The 24989-nt window shown below is 40.0% G+C and overlaps 1 protein-coding gene across 4 annotated transcripts in view; it reads right to left on the bottom strand.

The window, feature by feature from the left end:
• AKAP6 (A-kinase anchoring protein 6) overlaps window positions 1-20287 on the bottom strand; it is a 2898826-nt gene extending 2878539 nt beyond the window's left edge. For all 4 annotated transcript variants that reach the window (XM_044073884.1, XM_044073885.1, XM_044073886.1 and 1 more), the window contains exon 1: window positions 20205-20287. The gene's annotated coding sequence lies outside the window, so the exon portion shown is untranslated. The remainder of the gene's footprint in view (window positions 1-20204) is intronic.
• Between the last annotated feature and the right edge of the window lie 4702 nt (window positions 20288-24989).

The following is a 24989-nucleotide window of genomic DNA, read 5'->3' as shown; positions in this document are numbered from 1 at the left end:
CTTATTTGGGCATTTGTAAATGCCCTTGATCCATAGGCAACTGGTCTTTTCCAGTAAGATCTCACCTCCCTTGTGATTCCAGCTGGCATCTACTTGTAGCACAGCTAGCTTATTTACATACCATTTCAACATTGTTACTTCTGTTAGTAGCTTCACTCTGACTTAGAGTTCAGCTTCGGCCTGTCTTACATTAGACCATGGCCTATTTATGTTAGACTTCTGTCTTCATACTTATCTAATTAAATTGTTGGGACCTTGGTCAGTTAAGTACCTGTATCACTCTGTTGTCATGTCCTTTCTGTGCACAACTGTCCAATCACAGATCATTTCTGTTGATAACACCTTCTAAACATTCAGTTACTTATAAACCAGCTCTTTCTAATTGTCTGATGCAGAAGAAATATCAGACATAAAGTTTTCTTTACCATCCTAAAGGTGTATTAAATGTAACCAGATTCATCTAGCTAGAATCATTAACTTGCATCTAATACAGAAAACATAGTATTTGGTATACTTGAGACCATTTTACCAACAATTAGCAATGGGTAATGCTGTGATTAAACAGTTTATTCAGATCTTGCAGAACAATACATATAGAAATCATGGCCTGATTCACAAAACTGACCATACTACTCACCCCTTCTTTTGGCTGTGTAGCTTAATGGTACCAATGCTTTCCCCTTCACTTTAAGTCCTGTTTAGTTCTAATCTTGAGAGTTACTGGCACTTTCCTTGGAGCATGCATTGCAGAATCATCATCTTCACATATTTAAATATAACATCTTAGAAATGTCAAGTACAAATCCCTGAGCCTCCACTGAAAATGGGTAATGGTTATGGCTTTAGCCAAGGTGAATGAGACAGGGGTATTGAGGGGGAGTCACCATTATCCACAGTGTTCATAATCACCGTGTGCTTTATAGTAGGAGGAAAGATTAGAACACAAGGTCAAAGATACTGGTAAAGGAGTTTTACAGGAATGGTTATGATAAACTGATGGACAGGGTCAACAAAATAGTATCAGAGCATGGAGGAATGAAGCCGTCATCCCCTATAGGAGTGGTCAGTGATACAAGATTCATGAAAAAGAGCACACATATGAAGAACAGGCCATAAGGTAAATGAAAAGCCAGCTCCATGCCATAGAGGAATGTAGTGAAGCCCTGACTATGACCCAAGTTCTACTAGAGGGTCAAGTGTCAGAAGAACCAGGCAGTGGAGGATAGGAGATGTGCATGAGCAGCTTATGCCAACACACCCATCCTTGGTGAAGTAAACAGTGGTTCTGGTTTGCCCAAACTACTCCTGTCCAAGTGAAGGTATGCATTACAACAATAGCCACAGGGCTTCTAACCATGAACATGTTAATATGGTTTGTTTTCTTTTATATAAATGAATGATAATTCAATAAAGGTGTTAAAATAAAAAGCAATTGCCACAGGACTAGGGGGATGTGGACTTTGTGCTCTAAGTTAGTGATGTTAGCCAGTGTAGATGAATGCAATGCACACACAGTGATGTGCTTGCTAGTGTCAGCCACTAAGTGGTGGGGTTAAAACCATAACCACAAAAGCCCCAGTGGCTGCCTGTATGACAGCTCTACAGGAAGGAATCCTAATGTTCAGCAGACAGCAGGGGAGAAATAGAACAAAAAATGCAAAAGGGTGAAGGCTAGTATAGCTACACAGGAAGCTAAAGGTGGTTACTAGAGACAGAAAGCTAAAGATAGTTACTAGAGACAGGAAGCTAAAGGTAGCTACTAGAGACAGGAAGCTAAAGGTAGTTACTAGAGACAGGAAGCTAATGGTAGTTACTAGAGACAGGATGCTAATGGTAGTTACTTGGTAGGAGTAGCAAAAAATCCAGGGAACTAAAGGCCTGTTAAACCTAACAGCAGTTGCAGTGAAATTTATAAAGAGAATCCTTATGGAAAGGCTATTTTTCTACAGGGTAGTAATCTTCAGAACAATAATCATCATGTGTTCATGGACAGAGTAAAATGCAGTTCAAACATGGCCCATTTTTATGACTAGGTTACAAAAGAAGTTGAAACAATAGCATCAGTAGTTAACAGTCTACCAGGACTTCACCAAGATCTGAGTCCAATCTGCACATGTGGCTGCTAGAAAATCTGGAGAGTGTGAAGCTAAGATCAAGACTGTTGAACTGCATTACTACAGAGTTGAATATCAGGGATGAGGTAGAATGCCAGGAATAAGGACTCGACAAGTGAAAACTGCAAGGGTCTATCCTGGATCCTGTACTCTTCATTGCATTGGCTTCAGGCATAATTGGAAAAAAGGGTAATCTTTTTTCTGATGACATGTTAAGTGCAGTAATGTAGGATGGAGGGTCTATTGAAGGACCTGGAAATGCAGATGAAGCCGCCATATAGGTGGCAGTTGAGATTCAAAGAGGAATAAATGACTGCCTCTGGGTCAAAGTAACCCACTGAGAAGTACCTGTGTGGGACTGCTGTGAAATACCTGGGGGGGTGGAACTAATAGCAGCAGAGCAGGAAAAGGATCTTAATTCAATGACCACACCTGGACTGGGCCACCAGGAGCAGAGAGACAGGAGAATGACAGTGGCATTGACATTCTTGAGATGTACCCCAGGGCAGACTCCAGTATTAAAGTGGTACTGCTCCAGGTATGTTCTGGCCCTGGGCAGATGATCTCTTGAGTACGGTCTAGGTTTCAGGATACCAGATGGGTCCATGTGACAGAAAAGGGACAGGAGACAAGATATTGGTGCACAAGGTGATGTTATGGAAATGTGAGGGGGTTCTCCTACACAGGAACTACAGTGGAGGAGGAATGGGCACAAAAAGGAGGTCATGAAGAAGACTGAAGGCCCACTGAATGCAATATAGGAATGGGTATTGGACGAGGACTCTGCAGGGGCATTGAATGTGACATGGGGCAGATGGAGAAGTGGATTGGTGGATGAGGGCGAGAGATGGAATGGGATAGAATGTTAAATGTATTTAAAGCACAGACTAGATAGGTGTATTGTCTCCTTCTGCATCAAGCCAATGTCAGGTATTGTAATATAGGCACATGGAATGAAAATGAGTGCAGTCAGGACACTGGTCATGACAACAAATGGGAGAAAATCAGAAGAAACTGAAATCTGACATAGAAGATAAATTAGTGGAACAGGCTAACAGCTTCAAGTATGTAGGAGGTGTGCTTCAGAAGGGAAATCAGAGGTCAAAGCTAGCATCGGAGGTGCTGCAACCAAATGGCCTAAAGTGTCAGGGCTAGTATGTGACAGAAGAAGAACAGGAAGTCCAAGTGTAGAAAACAGTGATTTGACCAGTGTTTCTTTATGGCACAGGTATCTAGGCATGAAGGCAGAACAGCTGAGGAAGCCTGAAGTTATGGAGATGAAGTAGAAGGTAGAAAAGTGTTTACAGGGAATTTCCCTGAACAGGATATAAGGGATCAACTCCTACATAAAATATCTTATTTCAGTCACTGTTGAAAGGTAGTTAAGTACCCATTAGGTCAGTTAATCGTTTCTGCACCCCCCCAGCTAACTGATCCATTCATTCCCCCATCATTTATTGTAAGAATTGCCCAAGAGGAGCTATCATTTAGGCATCCATCAGGGGTAGTTCAAGGGTTTTTAAATATGCCTCTACCTCACAGCTCATGCCCAGCTAAGTAGGGGAAGGGGAATGTGAAATGGGCTGACCAGTCTGGTCATCCCTCACTTCCACAAGTGTTGTTACTAGCAAGCATCCCCATCTCAACCTTGAAGTTCAGGAAATGCTTTCCCCTGGTATCTAAAGGAAAATCAGAATGCCATATATTTTCCCAGAGCACTTGCAACCCTCTCCTACCAAAAGGAGAGGTGATCAAGCCACACTCCGCAGGTCCCACCCTACCTGGCTCCTCCACTGTTGGAGCCACTAATCTAAATCCAGTCATCTTGGTCACTTCCAGGGCTCTCTCCCTGTGTAACATGGAGCTAGGTGAGGTCAACTAATCTTGAAAAAAAACAGACAGAAGCAAACTGTACATAAAGAGATCTCTGCATTAAACCAACACTTCATTATAAGGGCAGCATTTCTTTAAAATGACTGAGCTACCATTAGAACTTGATAGATCTATTCAGTGAAACTGGCCTCATTACTTAAGAAATGTTTCAACCAGTAAGGCAATGACTGGCATCTTTTTCCAGATAAGGGTGCTAGTCTACAAATAAGTTATAAAGTTTACAGGTAAATTCTAAAACAAAATTAATACAGGATGGTGGCTTGTGCTCCCTACAGAGGCACAGAAAATAGTTACTGGATACATTCCTTTTTATAGAACACTATTTGTTTTTCCCTTTGTTTGAGCTGCCTGTGCACACTAGATTGTTGCTACATAGAATATGTGCTGCTTTTTACAGCAGGGCATAGTTTTATTGATGCAGCCAGCAATGGAATTATTTAATTTGATGTTTGTTAACAGAGCAGTTCCACTGAATCCATTGAACATTGTCAGGGGAAAAGGAGAGAATGGCCTATTTTCAGGCATGATTAGGGGCTTTGAAGTCCCTATATAGAACACATACAAATGCATATGTACCAGTAGAATATATTGTTGTCTACATCATTAGGACATACATTTCAGTTATACAGATAATAAATTAAAAACCTTAGTCACTCCAACTTGCCTTCAAGGGCCCACAAAGGGTGTTTAATATTTACAACAACATACTGGATGGTGTGGGTACCGTAGGTACTCTACTCATTGGCAATTTGCATTTGTTGAGGTTCCTGTTGAGAGTCGGCTTGTAATGCCACATCATCTGCATATAGTAGCTTTGTTGATCTGTCCCCTCTGACCTGTTTGTTAATGTAATCCATTACCAGTATGCACAGGAGTGGAATCGGAGCAGAACTCAGATGCAAACCCACTCCTGCTGACAACCCCTCTGTAAATCCCAACACTATTTTTACTTGTGTCATTAGGTATTTGTATACAGGCCACAATAATTCTACCAATTTTTCTGGGACATTGAACCATCATGACTGCCAAAACTGTCTTCCTTTAGACCTTGTCATATGCTTTCTCCATGTCTATGAATGCACAGTTGGACTCTTGCTTCATCTTCTAGCTTGTTTTTTGCTTATGTCTCACTGCTAACAGGTCAATTGCTAAAACATCCTGATCTGAATCTGAACTGCACTTCTCCCATCTTACTTTCTGCTACTCTACATATTCATTTGTCGTTCACCCTCTCTAGAACTTTCATGCAGTGTGACAGAGTTTGATACTCTGAACTGCCCACAGATGAGACTATCCCCTTTGTTCTTGAACACTGGCACAAGTATGCTTATTCTCCAGTCATCTGGGATATGTCTTTCTCTCCACACTGCTATAACTAGCCTAAGGAACCAGTTCTCTCCTAACACAGCCAACAAACACATATGTATGCATTTATACATCAGGAGGGCTATTTTTATCTGTCTCAAACACCCACTCCTATCTTTTTTTTCCACCAGATAGGTATCTAATGTAGAAAATCTGTGTATTCTGTACTAAATGCAAGTGGAGACATACATTAAATGTAGTTGCATGCCTTACGTTTTTTCTTCCAAAGTCTCCATCACAAACACAGCTTTGTGTCTAAGTAAACTATTTGCTCCTTTATGATCTTTAAGTCAGGCAATCATAAACATTATTAATGTAGGATATTTTACTCGTCAAGATGAATCAGTGTACAAATATGCAGAAATCACATCAGTCTTAAAAGAAAAAACACAAGAAGGTGCTTATAAGAGACATCTATTCCAAAAACATAGTTCTGCAACCTAGTTTAGCTTTCAAAGACTGCCTAAAGGAACTGGTGCTCTGTCATGGATCTTACCTGTGAAAGCAGACAGTTACAAAGGTTTAAAGTAAGATTAAATTAGTTCCTATCCTTTTGCCAGTTTGGGGAGTAGGATGACCCTCTGGGTAAATTAAATTGGTTTCAGATAAGCATCATGATTTTTCATGTATATCATCAACGCACATAGCCTTTATTTCAAAGTGTCTAAACTGTAACATTTTGGATATGCTAAGAGAATGGGGAATGTACCTTAAAGTGTGCCTAATGTCTGGAAAATTCTGGCATTAAGGTTCCATAATTGAATGTATTAGCCAGTAATGGGAAGTCAGTTACCAAATTACTTATTGTCTGTATCAAGGCTGTAACTTGGATGGGACAAAGGGGATGGCTGCCCTGGAGCAAGCTGTTAGGATTTATAATTGGTACAGATAGTGCGGGAGTGCAGTACTCGAGAGTGCAGTACTAGCATTGCTTAAGGAAGAAGCCACAAGGATATTGTGGCATACCACTCGTGTTTCAGTTATTGTGGCATCATAAATGAATACTGATGCAGCATTTAGAGCCATGCTAAAGCAACTGTTGAGCTGCAGCAGGGTGCAGATTGCAGTCAAAGTTTTAAGACTGTTATTTTAATACTTAAATTTGTGTGGAGGTGTGAGTGTGATAAATTATTCTGGACAAAAGATTACCTAGCTATACTTCTGGTTTGTATAATAGGAGCCGGGAAGGCTAGAATTATGAAGGTAATTCCTCATTCAGACGTTCATTGTGGTATAAAGCAAGGGATTTACCCCACGATCCAAGACTCATGGAATTTTTTAGCACAATTAAGGCTTCGCATGGATGTGGCCTGTGACCAACTCAGTGAAGGTCTTTGTTATGTGATGAAGTTGAAAAGGCCCGGCAAGGCCTGCAGCTGGAACTTATTAGCAAAATATCCTGTTTGCTAGAGGGGGAAACATGAGGCTGAACTTATTTAGTGGAGCTAACCAAAGTAATGTTGTCCACCACCCCCACCACCACCCCCACGGATATACTTCTATACTGTCATTCCACAAGAGGTGGGAATATTATGATTCAAGGAATTTTTACATGAAAATCAGGTCCCACAAGAAAGAGTGAATTTATTTCAGGAACTATTTGAACTTGTTCTGAGAAATAATTTTATATACGTTTAGAGGGAACATTTTTGTCAAAAAATGTGGTGCCTATCGGCTCAAACTGTGGTTCATTAGTTGCTAACATACTTATGATGCATTGGGAGAAGGAATACATAACCAATGGTGCATACAAAAATTCTTACAGGTTCTATACCCGATACTTGGATGATTTGTTTTTTGTATAGAAAGACACAAACTAGATTAAATGATTTTATTATATAGTACCAAGTTTCCGGTGTTTACACAACAAACCAAGAAGACATCTATATCATACTTGGATATATTGTTAGAAAAAGATATTGGCAACCATACATGTATGTCAGAAATATATAGGAAACCCACTTATTCAAACATATTACATTTTACAAGTGAGCATCCACAAAAACAAAAGAAGGCTGTCATAAAGGGGCAGTTTGTTAGAGCAGCGAGAATGATGACCAAACACCAAGACTTCTTGGTGGAATGTGAACTTATGTTAAATATGGCCTTGCAAAGGAGTTACCCATGAACAATGGTAGTCAAGATTATGTAAGAAATGGTATATAAAAGGGAAACTGGCCACTTTAAACCTATTATATCTTTAAATGGTGTCGAAAACAATAGGGAACCCCACAAAAATGAAAATGTTCCTTGTCCATACAGAATTGGTATGGTAACCAACTTTAACACTGAAAGTGGCTTGATTAAATGGGTGCTTGAGAAAAACTGGAACATACTGAAAGATTATGAGAAACTGGAAAGAGACCAATTATAGTATACAAAAAAGGAGCTAGCATAAAAAACATTTTGGAGAGACCCTTTAAAACACAAACTGATTCTACAGGGGTAAAAGGCATTAAAAATGTGTTTTTTACAGATACTGTAGATCTGTCTTGGTAGGTGAAGAATTTTTTAATAAATGCACAAAAATTTAAAATAAATGATACATTTAACTGTACATCAAAAGGAGTGGTATATGTGGGCCTCTGCCAGATATGTGCCTCATTTTATGTAGGTAAAACTCAACACACCCTAAAAGAGTGGGAGTATGAACATGTTTATGATATTAAAAGGAACAAAAATACTAATGCTCTAACTAAACACATTAGTGACTGCCCAGGCCATAAATTTAAATTCAGTATTTTGGAACAGGTTAAAAATAGTGGGAAGGGGAACCATGGACCTTGAGACTTGAAGCCAGGGAACTATTCTGGCAATTGCTTTTTAATGCCCTATATAGACCTGGTTTAAATGAACACTGCTCTATTTCGCATTTATTGAAATTAAAAGCTTTGGAACACTAGTATGCTTTATTAGGGTAGACATGCTTGTAATTTTAAAATTTCATAAATGGTTCTTTTAAACATTTTTATATACATTTACCATTTTATAGTATTTAATTTCTGAAACATGATGTGCTTTTAAAAAAAATTACAAAGTTTTAAAATATTATCTCAACATATATTTCTTGTATTACATATCATGCTACTATAAAACAATGCACTTTGGTAATAATACACCGACAAATATCGGTTGCATGTTATTTTAAATGCTGGAAGGAAAGGTTTCTTAATGACCGTGTGACCAAGGTTTGTCAAGGATCATGCAACCGCCATTTTGGATGTTATTTAAACTACTGACTGTTAGGAAGGTTTATTCTGAAGCAGGCCTGTGGGTATACAGGACGAAAGCGCTTATTTTAATGTTTTTTTATTTTAATAAAGTTGGATCTAAAGTTTTAAACACTGTTCAGATTTATTTTATGGAACACTAGAATGTTGGTGGTTGACTGCCATGCTGCTGGCTATTCATCTTTTGTTCTTTCATTGGTTTGTCCTTGTTGGAATTATTACCTAGTTTTTAAGCAATATGTCTTAGCCTGTGAATTGGGCTGAGATTTGTTCTTCAGAATATGAATGCTACAAAAATAATTTTGATTTATTTTATGAATGTACAGAAGGCAAATTATTCTGTCACAAATATTTACAGAATTTTATTCTACACAACTCAAATGCATTTTTTACATATCTTATTTTTATAGTTCATAGGTTCATAGGTGTTTACTAAGCTAACGACTGCAAGGGCCTTTTTAAGCCTAGCCATGCATCCCAAACCATTGACAAGTTCTGATACCCTTGATAAGTGTAACCATGGACCTGGCAGATGAACCATTTATAGGTTACCTTTGTTCATTAGAGACATAGGTGCCAAACCAGGGATGAATTTCCAGTTTTACATTCAATTGTCCAAGTTGCACTTGAATTGGGTTAGGGAGGAACTCTGCTTCACATGGACGGGGAGCCTATAGTGAAAGACTATATTGCTATAAGTAACTTAAAACAGAAAGATGTGAAAAATATTCTAGAGTTTAACTTGGTTCTTAGCTAACACAAGCTATGGAAACAGGGCCTTGCCTCTTAAATCTTACCTACTGAAGCAATCAGTTTATAATATAATCGGCAGAAATTCCATACATTTTTTGCAATACTTTAAGACCAGAATAAGCCACTAACAATGCATTTGTTATGATGTTGTCTCATGCATGTTTAGTTCTGCTCTTACATGCATGTAGTCTTTATGTCCAACTGTCCAAACAGAAGGAGAAGGAATGTGACTGTTCTATGCTTCCTATGCTTATCCATTCTAATGCTATTATAGCCAGAGCTCCCATGACATTTGGTCTGGAATGAGACAGTGCTCTAGTTATGTCTGTCTTGTGCCACATCTGCAGATATATGGCCATTCCACCTTATCAGCTGACTACTCTCTTTAGGGCCTAAACATAGCCACATAATGCTATTTCATGTAGAATTCTCTGCAGGTGACACATATTAAGTATTCTGAGTTTTACCAAAGCTTAAATTTAAAATGAGTAAATAGAATCTGATCTTCATTTTCAGTACCCACTTTAAGCAACTCAAGATTAGAGGATCAAGAATCTATACCAACATGCAATGGTCATAAGGCAAGACAAAATCCTGAATGAGATCCTGGTCTACTGCAGAACATTCTCTGATAGTTAGTGCAGAGGATTAACGCTATTAGCTGTTAGTGAGCTCCTTCCTGTGATACAGCTTTCATTTACCTGCTGGGTGACCTTAAGCAAGCCAGTTAACCACACAGTGCTTTGGGGCAGTTGGGAAATTGGGTAAGACTCCTTAATGGCATCATTGACCTCATGCCTAGTAACTACCTTGTTGTGTCTTTCGGCTTAGGGGTCGCCACAGCAGAACTCCAGTCCGCTAATGTTTGGTAGTGGATTTTTACGTGCCGAGTTACCAGCCCTGATGCACAACCTTCATCGAAGGCACACCCATTCACGCATGCCTCCACACAGAAGACACTCTAGCTGAGAATCAAATGGGACAACATCTTGCTGTGAGGCGACAATGCTACCGCAACACCACTACCGTGGGTTTTGCGTAGTAACTACCTATGAACCTAGATATACACCCATGTGCACGTACACACACACACACACACACACACACACACACACACACACACACCCTTAGAGGTAGTTATGGTCGTCTTCAATCAACCTATCCACATCTTTCTGATGTGGGAAGAAACCAGAGCTTGTAGCAAAAGATTAATATGAAAAGGAGAGACTTTGGAGTGTTTAAGTACCATTTTTTTTTTGTTTTTTTCTTGTTGCTTATTGCTATTTTCACCTAAACACTCGTTTTCTGGTGTTTATTGCTTCTCAAAACGCTCATTTTACACTGAAACTACATTTATTTGTGCCTGCACTTTAAAACTCATTTTTTTGTTGTAAATTGTATTTTTAACTGTTACTGGCTTCCCACTCAAGTGTGACAGCCATTACTGCACTATAAAAGTGTTTTTGCATTTGTTTCTACTGTTTTCTTGAAAAAAACAAAAAAACAAAAAATCTTGCTATTTTCCCGCCTTACTAAGCTAGAAAAGTCTAGTTTCAGATACCTGCTGATACGTGGACTGTGTTTAAGCTTCTGTGTTTGGCCATACCTTACTTGGGCAAAAAGGAAGTTTCCTTGTTCACCAGTGAGAGTGGGGAGCTCTGAACAGCCTACCTGCCCTTGGAGTGGTGGTTTCTGCCCAGACACTATAGTTTTATTGGCCATTTTGGGCTAATTTCTATCTCTTTAATCTTTCTGATATAAAAAATGCATTTGCGCATTTTTTGTGTTTGTATAAGCTCAGCAGATCCTGCCCAGGTGTCTTGCAGAGACCTACAACACCAGAGAGACAAAAGGAGAGACTTTGGAGTGTTTAAGTACCATATTTTTTTTTGGTTTTTCTTGTTGCTTATTGCTATTTCCGCCTAAACGCTCATTTTCTGGTGTTTATTGCTTCTCAGAATGCTCATTTTACACTGAAATTGCATTTATTTGTGCCTGCACTTTGAAACTCGTTTTTTTGTTGTAAATTGTATTTTTAACTGTTACTGGCTTCCCACTCAAGTGCGACAGCCATTACTGCACTATAAAAGTGTTTTTGCATTTGTTTCTACTGTTTTCTTGAAAAAAAACAAAAAAATCTTGCTATTTTCCCGCCTTACTCAGCTAGAAAAGTCCAGTTTCAGATATCTTCTGATACCTGGACTGTGTTTAAACTTCTGTGTTTGGCCATACCTTACTTGAGCAAAAAGGAAGTTTCTTTGTTCACCAGTGAGAGTGGGGAGTTCTGAACAGCCTACCTGCCCTTGGAGGAGTGGTTTCTGCTCAGAAACTGTAGTTTTATTGGCCAGTTTTGGCTAATTTCTATCTTTTTAATCTTTCTGATATAAAAAACGCATTTGCGCGGTTTTGCATGCCGGGCAGCTCCGGTTAGCTAGGGTTAAACTATTTCCGACTCCACAAAGTCTACTCTTCAGTTTTTCCCTTGGAACTAGACAAACTTTCAACTTTAGCACTCAAACCATTCATTTTACAGCCCAGCACTTACTTAAAACTCATAACACGCACTAAATACCCCTAGCGCTAGCCCCCCTTATACTGTCCAGAAGGACAAGGCTCTATATTTGCCCCCACCAGTCAATCAGAAAAACAGCTCACTCTACCTATTCAGGCATGTCCAAAGGGCAATTTCCGGTGTACTCTCCAGTCCAACTGGTGAATCTGGGCATTTTGAGGCAATGTTATAACTGCCTCATGTACACAGACAACTCTCTCCTCCTACCACCAAACACTAATATATGCGAGACATACAATTATACAGCCAGACTGGAGGCAAAGCTCTCTCAACCCCAAACTGTAACTGACTGTCAAGAGGAGAAGGGTAATACTTGCAACACACCACCAGTCTCACATAGACTTAACAAACCAACACAGGCAAATACACATAAATACACGAAAACATACTCAGAGGCTCTAAATAAAAATCTTCAAAAGCAACAGAGACCTCCAAAGCAGACATCCAAGAAACCTCCACAACCCATCACCAACCATGAAACACATAATTCACATAATCAGTGTGCCACGCAATCACAGCCCTTAAGGCAAAATAACATACCCAACACACTAGTAATAGGCGACTCTACAGTCAGGCACATTGATGTCCCACTAACTAGGCTGGTCAAGGAGAAGATTACAGTTAGCTGCCTGTCAGGTGCCAGGATCTGCCACATAACACAAGCACTCAGGTCACTCCAGAACAAGTACAAATATGACTATGTCATTGTACATGTTGGCGTGAATGACCTGAGACGTACCTCCCTGGACTGCATGAAAAGAGATATGGAAGAGCTCACTGATCATGTAGCCCAGGCAGGTATGACCCTGGCCCTGAGTAGCATCCTACCCTCACCAAGAATGATGCCACAGTATAAAGAGAAAATGATCAACTTCAACAACTGGCTAAGTTTCTGGTGTCATTCAAAGCGGATCCAGTATCTGTTTGCCTGGGATGACATGCTCGACAAGCCACGTTGCTTCACAAGAGATGGCTTGCACCTGTCACCCTTAGGCTTTTGAATACTGGCAAAGGCTCTTGCGACCCCCATAGTCCCTTTTTTAGGCAAGGCTCAAAAGACAAACCCACCGCCGTAAATAGCACAAGTAACCAAAAACTGAGGGTAATGCTACTCAAAGCCAGAAGTCTAAACCTCAAAATGCATGCACTCGAGGCACTCCTCAGTATGGAGAACATTGATATCTGTGCAGTAACAGAAATGTGGTTTAAGGCTCCAGAGAGCACCCCAGCATTACCAGGCTATAACTCATACCATACCTTTCGACCACAGAACCCAGACCAAAACACAAAAGGCGGTGATGTATCCATATTCATCAAGGATACTCGCACCTCCAGGTTAGTGGCACAGCACGATGCATCAGAGATCATCCAAGTGCAACTAACAATGGGCAAAACTGCAATCCAAATTGTAGCTTGCTACAGATCACCCACCATGACCCAGGACCCCCATTCCGCATTACTGGTGATACTGCGAAATATGAAGATCCTACCAAACATCCTAATACTGGGTGATTTCAACTACCCAGACATTAACTGGGAGAACTACTCAAGTACTAACTCCATTGCCCAATGCTTCCTAGAATTTATAAACTCGAACGCCCTGGATCAACTGGTCAACACCCCCACCAGAGGGAACAACATACTGGACCTGGTCATCACCAACATGGGCGACCGGTGTTCCACACCTGATGTCAACCCCTCGCTGGTTAGATCAGACCATAGACTAATCACTCTGGATATTCACATTCTGCCCCTAACCCTAATCAAGCAAACCACCATGAAAAACTTTTCAAAAGCAAACTTCACGTTGCTTAAGACCAAGGTGGAAAGGTTCACAGCCCCCACATCAATGGACAATGCTGTCCAAGCTGCTGAAACCTATACAAAGGCACTCTATGATACTCTGTAGGAATGCATGGGTCATGCTATCCCAAGTAAAACCAAGACTCACTCCTCCAAGAAAAGGAAACCAGTCTGGTGGACCCCTGCTATAAACAGGCTCTACAATAGAAGGAGGAAACTAGTACAGATAAGAGCAAAATCCCTAGAAGGAAAGACATCCCTGATCAGTATCAGCAAGAAACTACAATCCCTCATTAAATCATCCAAGGCTAGCTTCGAAAGAAAAATTGCCAAGGACTCCAAAGATAACCACAAAGCGTTCTTTAGCTATGTCAAAAACCTAAGTGGAAACTGTCAGATCTGCTCTGAGTTGGTGCAGAATGGCACAAAATACACTGAGCTGACTGATATTGCCAACATTTTGGCAGACAGGTTCAGTGCAAACTTCACACCCCTCTCACCCCCTAAAGGGCCCATAACCATACCAGAAGAATGTAAGGCCCTGGCAATAACTGACACACAGATTAAAACAGCCCTATCCAAAGCCAAAAACACCGCCTCAATGGGACCGGAGGGTGTCCCAGGCTGTGTCTTACAAGAGCTCCAAAATGAACTAACCTCTCACCTAAACACACTGTTCAAACTCAGCCTCTCTACAGGCTATGTACCCACAGAGTGGCACACAGCAACAGTTATCCCACTCCACAAAGGTGGCACCACAACGGACCCCAAGAACTATCACCCTATAAGCCTGACTAGCCTGGTCTGCAAGGCTATGGAGCGCATCATCATGGAACTCATTAACAGAGACATTGGGAACCTCCAAACTTTGGACCCCACCCAATTTGGCTTTAAGGGCAGATCATGCCTCCTAAACCTGATGGACTTCTTTGAGACAGTTACCAAGGCATTAGATGAGGGCAAGGTGGTCCACACAGCCTACCTAGACCTCGCAAAGGCTTTCGACACCATTCCCCATTCTGGTATTATAGACAAACTCACCAACCTGAACATTAACCCCTACATCATGAGATGGGTTGCAAATTGGCTCACGGACAGAACCCACACGGTGAGAGTTGCAAACTGTAGGTCCGACTCTAAACCGGTTACAAGTGGTGCCCCCCCAGGGCTCAGTCCTAGGACCCATCCTGTTCAGTATATACTTTGCAGAGGTACAGGCAAGCACAGGAGGAATTTGGCTGACCAAGTTCACAGATGACTGCAAACTAGGGGCCATAACTGATTCTCCGGCTGATACAGTCACCTTCAGAATGATCTGACTGAGACGGATACCTGGTGTCAAAATCATGGCCTCAAGGTGAATGCCAAAAAGTGCATGGTCATCCCCTTTGGGAAAAAAAAGTACCCGTGAACTACCACATGGGTGGTAGTCCCCTAAATACAGAAAAAGTAATAAGGGATCTGGGGACCCAAGTAGATAGCAATCTCTCCTTTGATAATCATATTGCCAAGGTGGTTAGAAAATCCTTCTACAGGGCCCACCTAATCTCAAAAGGGTTCGCATCCAGAACAAAGGAGGTAATTGTGCCTCTCTATTCATCACTTATTAGACATATTATAGAATACAATGCCCCATTTGGGATGTACCTTACAAGACACCTGCAACAGCTGGAAAGACCACAAAAGTACCTCACCAAGAGGATTACTGGCCTCAAACAGATGACCTATGCAGCCCGACTAAAGAAAATCCAGCTATACTCGGTTGCATACCGCTTACTCAGAGGTGATCTCTGCTTGACATACAAGGCCATGTCCAACCCAGAATTGATGTATATGCTCTACCTAAAAAAAAAACAAATCCCTGAGAACCACATGCTCTAGGGATATAAACCTTACCACAACAATAAATAGAATGTGCTGGAGGGATAGATTCCTGACTCAGTGACTCCCCATGCTTTGGAACAAGACTCCAATATACATCAGGCAGAGCCCCTCACTAGTACTCTTCAAGAGAAACCTTGACGGGTGGATGGAAAACAGAAAATTTACCCCGGGGATCACTGCAGTGGCGCTGCTGGACAGAGGTGCAGGGAACTAATGGCTCTGCTGGTCAGAGGCACAGGGAACTAATCTAAGGGGGTGGCAAAAGCCAACACACTTTGGCTAGGCTTATAAATGCCCTTGGGCAGATAGCCTAGTACTTACCTATGAACCTATATACGGTAGACATGCAAACTCCAAAAAGAGGGAACCAAACCAGAAAATGAAATGGTTTAAAATATAATCGACAAAGGGATAACTGGTAGTTGCAGAGAGTAGACTAAGTTACTGGCGGTCACTAAACACAAAAATATGCAGTCAGTTGCATAGATTTAATTTATTACTTATTTGTATTTGGCAACCAGATAAGTCCATGTGAGAAGAACCTGTTTTAAGTTAGCACTGAGTGAACAATCTCTATAGGTAAGTGACTACAGCAGCAAATAAGGTTAAAACACTGCAAAACAGTTCTAAAGAATCTATTATGTACACTTTCAAGGATAGTAAATGCACATTAAAGTATGATTGAGTAATAATACAGACATTCTGAGTCAATCAAAAATAATTATCATCCAGAACATTCATAAAAGGTACTTAAAATAGCTAGAATATTTAAAGCAATTCTAACACCTGTTAAACAAAATCACTGGGGTAGTAACACCTGTAATACCTAGACCAACAGTAAATAAGCAAAAGGTATAAAACAGAAGATGAAGGTGACTATCTGCATGTACACATTATACATATTTACAGGATAAATAAAGTGCTGTACTAAATGAAGAAGGATGGGCCATTAAAAAGAGCATTTAGGAATATGCAAAAAAAAATTTAAAACAATGACTTTAAGCAAATGTTGTCCATCTGGCCAAATAATCTGACCTCTCCATTAAGCTGATTTACACATACTCTACTGTTCTACTCTTCTTTTGAAATGCCCCATTTCTTCAAGGCTCTTTGCCATGCATATAATTTACAGTTTGCCATCTGTTTGTTTACATACTGTGTTTTGTATTTGTATTTTTCTATTCTTGAATGTTTCTTTAATGTACCCCTGGGCTGAGACTGACATTGGTCAGTTATGATCAGTGCTCTACCCCACTTAAATTCAAATAAATAAATGTACAGGGTATAAAACAGGAAAAGGAACAGATAAGCAGAAATCAGTGGAGGAGAAGGGAGGTAGCAGGAGGAGGAAATGTAGAGGGGGGAATCTGCAGTGACTGCCATGAGGGAAGGACATGAGGGAGACTCGAGTTGCATGATGTTATGACTCCAGTTAGAGGAGAGATATAACTTGGTATGAGGGTTTTCACCTAGACCATAGTAACTAACAGTCTACCCCAGGAAGGCACTGGCACTGTCACTGAAAAAAGGTAAAATCATATGATTTCTGGCTTTACTGCCTTTGACATTAATGTATTTCTTACTAACATATTGAGCAAAGTCCTCTGTACAGGACCTCATGTCATTTCTGATCTTGAAGGAAGGCTGAAGTTCATTTCTGTGACATGCAGGTGGGACGGGATTACTATGGCATAGTCAGAGATATGAATGGAACATATTTTTTACTATGTTCAAAATACAAAAATTAGATTCACTGATATCTAAAATCCTACAGTCAGCATATTCCATATCTACTCCAAACATGCACAAGCTGCCAATTTGTCAACGTGAACTGCTTTGGTGATGGGCTGTGAATACTTTACCCAGTAGTAAGGGATACCCCTGAATGAAAAGGGGGAAACTCTGGCATTAACAGTATAGACAAGTACAATGTTATTCATTCTTTCTTTGGAAACTCTTAAAAACCTTTAAAGCATATACAATTTTTATTCATTCCTCATCTGGAAACTCTCAGAGACATTTAAAGTATTTAAAATCAAATTTTATTTGTTCACACTAAGGCCAGAAGTCTCAATTACGTGATTGTTGCTCATAACAACAAACAAGTAGTTCAAAACATGAATTCCTCTGTAAGAGTGCTGTCACAAAGGTTGCTACTAACCAATATGTTGGACAGAGCTAGCTGTGAAGTGATGGAAATAAGACAGCAACACCAGACAAGCCATCCTGGGAAAGGGAGGTTGCAAAATCCTGCCACAGGAGTATTATTTGGGCGAAGGCTCAGAAATGCAGTTCTTTCAACAGGGAGATCTGGTAAGTAAAATCCACTAACAAGGATATAACATTCCATCAGAGCATCCTGAGTGTGTGGGAGCCAGTATTCCCTCTGGCTCAGAGCACAGAGCATTGTATTATCCTGTTCTTCCAATAGTATATAAAAAAAATGTCCTAACCTCTGCTGGATAAATGACATAATGCTGGAATATCACTTCCCTCTCACCATGTCTGCTTGGATATCGGAGTCAGGGGAGCACATGGGTCAATAGGAGATGGAAACCTGAAGGCTGTGGGGGCGGGGGGACAGTAAAATTATTAAAAAATAGTAACTTCACCTACGAGAATATCTGCAAGAAAGATCCCTTTCAAAAAAATAATAAATTACATTGTCCGAGTATAACTTATTTATTTATTGTTTATTTATTATGCTTGTTACCAAAGATAGTGGCGTGAGCCCAAAAAACAGCTTGAGGCTACAGCCCATGTAGATATATGCATCATGGGGAAACTACCTGCAAGTGACAGTAAAAGAGAGCTACATAGATAAATGTAGCATAGCAAATCAAACACAGTTATAGTCACTGTACCAATAAATAAATAATAAAAACAAAATAAAACATAATGCTCATGTGTGGATGATTCAATTTTTTAAAATAAATAACAACAAAATAAACTCTAATGCTACCAAGTATGAGGAAGATTCATTTTTTAACCGGAAAATTAAACTGCCCAGTCAATACAAGCATGATCAATTCAAGAGGTTCCCTTGGGAGGAGCCCATCATCACATAAAATGTACACACCCAGGTAACAGAAGGCTATCAGCCAGACATCACATTCTTTCCACCAAACACCACATGAACCAGCAAGATTCAGTCCCTACCTTCCCATGGGACAGCTGCTTTTAAATTGTCATTAACAGAAACGACAGAAAAGGCCTTTTCTTTGAAATAGCCACAGCACAGTATGAAGTCCAGGCACTTGCATTGTTAATTTTATTTTATTCCCTATGTCGTATGTTTATGTAGCTGCAGGAAATTCAAGACATTCAAGAGTTGTGATACATATTGAGACTAAAGCTAATTAAAGTCCAAAAGCTCTTTATTCAAGCAGTACCGAGTCAGTAAACCTGTCCAACATATTCTGTACAGCTGATCCACAAAACAGTCACACACAGACACACCAGTAAACAGCTCCTAAAGTCATCCACCTGTCATTTGTTTTCAGTGACTTCAGATGTCTGAAGGCCACTCCCTGTGTATCCATGAGCTTTGCAATAGCAATGATAGGTGGTGAAAATAAAACGCAATACTATGAAACATTTAAAGCAGTTAAGCTTAGACAAGATAAATGCAGCACAGCAGATGTCCAGGAAAGCTTATTTTTTAACGTGATTAATTCCACAAAGATATGTATAGTTAGCAAACAAATGTAGGTGCCTGGTTACATAGTCCAAAAGAGTCTAGCTATTTCTCAGTAAATACAACCCAGAAAAAATGTCGAACTGTAATTTATTGTAGCCAGTTAACTGTTCAGAAGTTCAGCCTTTCACATCAAAACAGTATGTTTCTGAAGTCTGAGTGCTCAAAATATCAAGGGAATGTATACTTTACAGATTATCTGTACATCTATAACATTTTATTTCTGTTCCCATGTTTGGTCTTGCAGTAAGATAATCTATTTTATTTTCAGGTAGCAAGACAACATTCCATACAGCCTGTTAAAACAATAATCTAAGAGTGATTTACTACAGTAAGCAGGGTCACAATCAGAGCAGTACAAACTGCAACACCGTGTTAAAACAACATTGATTTCTGATCATTTGTACAAAATAACCTCTTTAGTTTATAACTCATAAGCTGTTATGAAAATAAAACTCACTCCTTTCTCTCAGAGAAAAACATAATAGGCAGTGACAGCAGTCAGATAAAATACTAATTTCCAAGCTTAGTATCCGGACACTGCAGCTCTCTGCTCTCCTCCCCAGAACACGAGCTTCATAATTATGTGCAACCACAGTGTCAGAGCAGTTTCTAAGACAGTGACTTCATAAATTCATGCTCATTAGGGTAAAAAGAAGAAATGTCACTGCAAAGTGATATAACTGTAAAGCTGTTGCTGGCATGTAAACTACAGAGGCCTTTGTTTTTGCCTCATTCTCTGCACAGTGTATTAACATATGCCAGCGCCACCCTCACAAAATCCTTTTAAAACTGCAAGTAACAAAAGCAAGTATCCTAGGCGTTAAGCTGTGAGGTATAAGAAAAAAATAAATAAAACCTCAGCAAATAAAAGAGATAAAGTATTCACGTACCATTTCCTTATTCACATCATTTTCTCAAAGGCTTGTGGTACATCAAGGGATCTGTTTCTAGGAGGGGTCTCATCTGACCTGCTGCATGAAGCTGAGGCAACCATAAGATGATGCAGCTCGTTATGGGAAATTCTGTTGCTATGGAAACCAAGATATCATTGGAGCTCAGAAATAGGGTGGTCTGGAAGACTGTGATGTTTTCTCAGGATGGTGACTCAATAACAGAGCAACGAAAGGATGCAGAAATGTGATCTGTTATCTTGCACCCAGCTGCCTCATAGTATTTTCGCCAGTTTTAGACAGCAAGTGCTACAAAGCCAGATATGTCTCATTTCAGAACATTTTGCCGAGATTTGGAAATGCTCTGTGACTAAATATGCTGTTGTGGTTGCATAGGTTATTTTTATTGGTCTGCAGTTGGTAAAAAGCAAAGATGCACACAGTTTCTTTTTTTTTCAAAACATTTTTTATAGAATTTAAAATAAAATGAAAATACTGTCATTATTTCATCATCTATAAATATAAAGTTTCCATATATTAAGGATTTAAATATCAGTAATAAATTTATGTTCATCAAAATGCATGTTTATGCTAAACTAGACCAAGTGATACAGCTGGTTTCTACGTGTATGTAATGAGGAGCATATATATGTTCTGTTGTTGTAAGAAATACTACGCAGAACAGCAGAGGTGGTTTCTTGCTCATCTTTGAAAAATGAACATAAGGTGTTTAAATGCTGCCTCATTAAAAGAGAAAGATAGGTAAAGCAGCCATTTATGCATAATACCACACCTAAAACAACAGGTCTATTTTTTTCAGTATAAGCCATGAAGATTTGGCAAAAATCTTAGGAAGAGAACCAAAGTTTGTTTTAAAGAAAAAGGGTAACATCAAACAACTTTTAGAACATGCAGATACTAAAGAATATCCTTTATATACTGATAAGGTGGATGGTATGTACAAGTGTTATAACTGTACTATGTACAGATTTATTCATGAGGGTCCACACATTTCATTAGAGCATTTAAACAAGACCAGCAAAGTTCCTGGCAGACTTAATTCTAAAACTTCAGGTGTAGCATACATTGCTTTGTGTACTGTTTATCCTGCATTTTATGTAGGTATGACTACCAGAAGCTTGAATATTCGAATAAGAGAGCATTTATATGCTATGAAAAATGCAGGTGTAAATAATCCATTGAAGTGTGTGGGTTTTAAGAAATTTGTATTCACTATTTTACATATTATATATAATAATTTGACAGGTGGTGATTTTAAGAATCAGATAGAAACAAAAGAGGATGATTGGCAGATTTGTTTATCTGCACATTGTCCATCAGGTTTAAGTGAAAGTATAAACATTAAGTGTCTTTATTAAACAGGAGACTAGTCATTTAAGGATTAAAACTGTATTAAGTCTTAATTGATAGTGTTTTTTTATTGGTTATACAACTATTAAAAAGGATTGGGTTCTTTGTTTTAAAAGATTTTCTGAAGAAGTCTACGGAAGAATAGTGGTGAATAAAGTTATTACACTAAAATACTGGTTGTCTTCCTTATGTTCTTCTGGAGTAGTGCCTGGTTCCAGTGTTCTTCTTTTTGTTGGTTTTACTTTACAGTGGCTGACGTTTTTTCTTGGCTTGCCAGAGGACAGTCTGTCAAAATTAATGGGCATATTTTTTCCTAGAGGTGGAAGCATCCATGGAAAAAAAACAGGGGGCAACACAAGCTGTGAAGAGATATGGGACAACTGTGAAGGCATAACCTGTGACTGCACACCAGGCAGGAAGCCTCTGGTGTGGCCGCAGTGGGCAGTGACCCCACTCCTCAAGATGGTTGCAATTAATATGAAGTGACCCTCCACTGCCCTCAGCAAGCATGTCTGCTTCCGGTCTCTATATGTCATGTCAATGTATAGGTGCTGCAAGCCTTCACATCTGTCCTCATGCATGCCTTGCATTACACACATTATCTCTGGCTTATCAAGCTTGGCACCTAACTGTATCTGGATCGCTGACCTGCACATCCTCTTGACTGATGCCCAGGGTGACAATTCTGGGAATGTATGAAGTCATATCAGTGACTCCCACTGTCATGCCTCTTCTATCTGTTGTGTGCTCACTGGAAAATAAGAGAACTACTTGACAGCATGAAGGCAGGTGAGGACTGGACACCCTGTGAAAGGTTTCCATGACCAAGCTGGGCATCAATAAACATAAGGGATGCAGGGCAGACATCAATTTCCACCACCAGAGGCATATCTGCAGATGTGGGTGTTGGTGTGCCCTCCACTATTACAATTGCTGATGATGGTGGCATTGTGCTGTTTGACTGTGCTGTGGACAGGCTAGCATTGTCAGGCAGCAGTGATGAACTGACATCAGGCATGTACCCTCATCTTGAGCTTGACCCCCCCCCCACCAGTGGCACTTGTGAAAAAAAAAGAGAGAGAGAAACTTGTGGCTGTGGTAAAACATGGATGACAATCCCACACCGTGTGGCACACAAACTGATATATGCCAAGTGTGTACAAAGTCAAAGGACATGTACTGTCCAATGCAGGTCATGGCTGTTGTATCCCTGATGTGCCATGAGGGCACATATGTTGACATTTACAACTGGTACAGTAGTGACTGGTGACCCACAGTGCAATGGTACTAGCTGATCGACATACCAATCAAGTGTATCCTCAACAGACACCCCTGGTGTCATCACCAGTCCAGCCCCCATATCCAGATCTCTTCCTGGTATAAGTGTGCAGTCCCTGTCCTCAGACAGGAGTAACTCCATCTCTGAGAGGGTGCTGTATGTAGGTTGTCTTCCCCCTTGTGGTCATCAATTCCCTGACAAAGGCAGGAACCTTGTTCCATGCATATAGAATCACATCAGTCACCCTACACTGAACTTACTCTGCTGTCCAATTATGGCCACCCTCAGCAGTGACATCTCAGACCAGTCCCTGCCGCACTTGATCCTAGAAGGTTGTATCACACTTGATCTTATCCAGCATCCACCTGCCATGGATGCATGAGGCATGTATAACTACCTTCTCTCACTGTGGGCACTTCTTTGCTCCCATCTCAGTATGTGTACACATGTTCATATAACTGAGATCAAAACATATTTACAGACACCTCCCCAGTCCCCTGTTAGTGGCCAATGGCAATGTTGTAGCTGTACAGGTCTGGCCAGAACAGAGTCCCATGCACTGGGACTGTACACACAGCAGAGGATATAAGATGCAGACTGTTGGCCAAATAGGCAGTGAGTTATATACTGTATGTGTGGCCCACTGGACCACAGCAACTATCCACTCTTGTGTACCTCTGCAGCCTGTATCATTAATTTGTTAATAAAACACCACCAAGACCACTGATCCAAGAAGTAAGAACATTTAATGAAAGCACTTAGCGCCTCGGCTTGCGCAGCCTTCCAAGAATAAAAACACTACAAAACACTCTTTACTTAAATACAGTATATTGCACAAGACAATCAATCAATTAAGCATACAGTTTAAATCCCATGCTTCCAATTACATTCCTTGTTGAGTTCCTGAGGCTCCAAAGTACCATACTTTAAAATCAAGAGGGTTTCTTTTTTAAAAAGTTTATTTTTTAAAGACACACATTCACCTATACCAACTTGCAGTTTTTCCAGGACACAACCCCTAAGGGAATCAAGATCAGAATTGTGTGCTGTCATGAAATGGCTCCCAAGGGGACTCTCTAGTTTTTTATTTTTTATGTCCCTAATATGTGTGCTGCTACATGAACATCTTAAGAAATATATAATAAGTGCAGCTTCTTATATTAGGGATAGCCAGGATTTCTTGAACAAAATAAATGGAAAAGTTTGGGATATGAATATGTTTTGGCTCTACCTGGATGTCAATAGTCTTTATACTAACATTAAGCATGAAATAGGGATTCAGGCCTTCTTCCATTTTCTGGGGACTCTCCCATGTCTCATTTTTGATAGATTTAGTTATGTTTTGCTTGAAAAATATATTTTTATGTTTAATGGAGACATTTTTCAGCAACTACAGGGGCGGTTTTCAGCCCATGTATATGCCAATTTGTTATGCTAAAAAACTTGAAGATGATTTTGTTTATAGATGATTTTTTAGATCAAAAGTTTATATTTTATTTTTATTATTTCTTTCATGACAGCACACAATTCTGGTCCTGATTCTTTAGGGGTTGTGAACTAGAAAACTGCAAGTTGGTATGGGTGAATGTAGGTCTTTTTTTTTTTTAATTTGTATTTGTTGCATCATTAATTTGCTCTGAACCCCTCCCTCCCTTCCATGTCTCTGCTAGCCAGTCCAGTTCAGCATAGTCTGTTCCTTCCCACACCAACCCCAAAGTTGGTATTACAGTTGCTTCTCATAATCAAGTCCATGTCACAATGGAGAACATGCCTTTTATCATGTTAACACAGGCCCTCTACTGTTATGCATTTCACAGGATACAGAGAGAATGTTTCTGAATCTCACCCATAGTGCAATGCATTATCAGCGTTACTCTATTTTGCAGAGCTTGTGTCTGTACATGTCAATAGGTCCATCCTACTGAGTGTCCATGCACATGGACTGACATGCTATAGCCTAAAGAATCATGCTAAGTTGTAGAGACACCACAGTAGTGGCCCATCATGGCTCAGTGTTCTTAGTGTTTAGTACACACTAGTGAGAGCAGTGTGAGTGTGTGCTGCAGTGAGAAGTGCACTACTACTTGCACCAATCTGAACACAGACACATGAAACACCTGATAGGCTTCACCACC

This window comes from Protopterus annectens, chromosome 6.part0, assembly GCF_019279795.1.
Source record: "Protopterus annectens isolate FY-2018-M chromosome 6.part0, PAN1.0, whole genome shotgun sequence".
In the NCBI taxonomy this organism is placed as follows: Eukaryota; Metazoa; Chordata; order Ceratodontiformes; family Protopteridae; genus Protopterus; species Protopterus annectens.
This window is presented reverse-complemented; position numbering and strand designations above follow the sequence as displayed.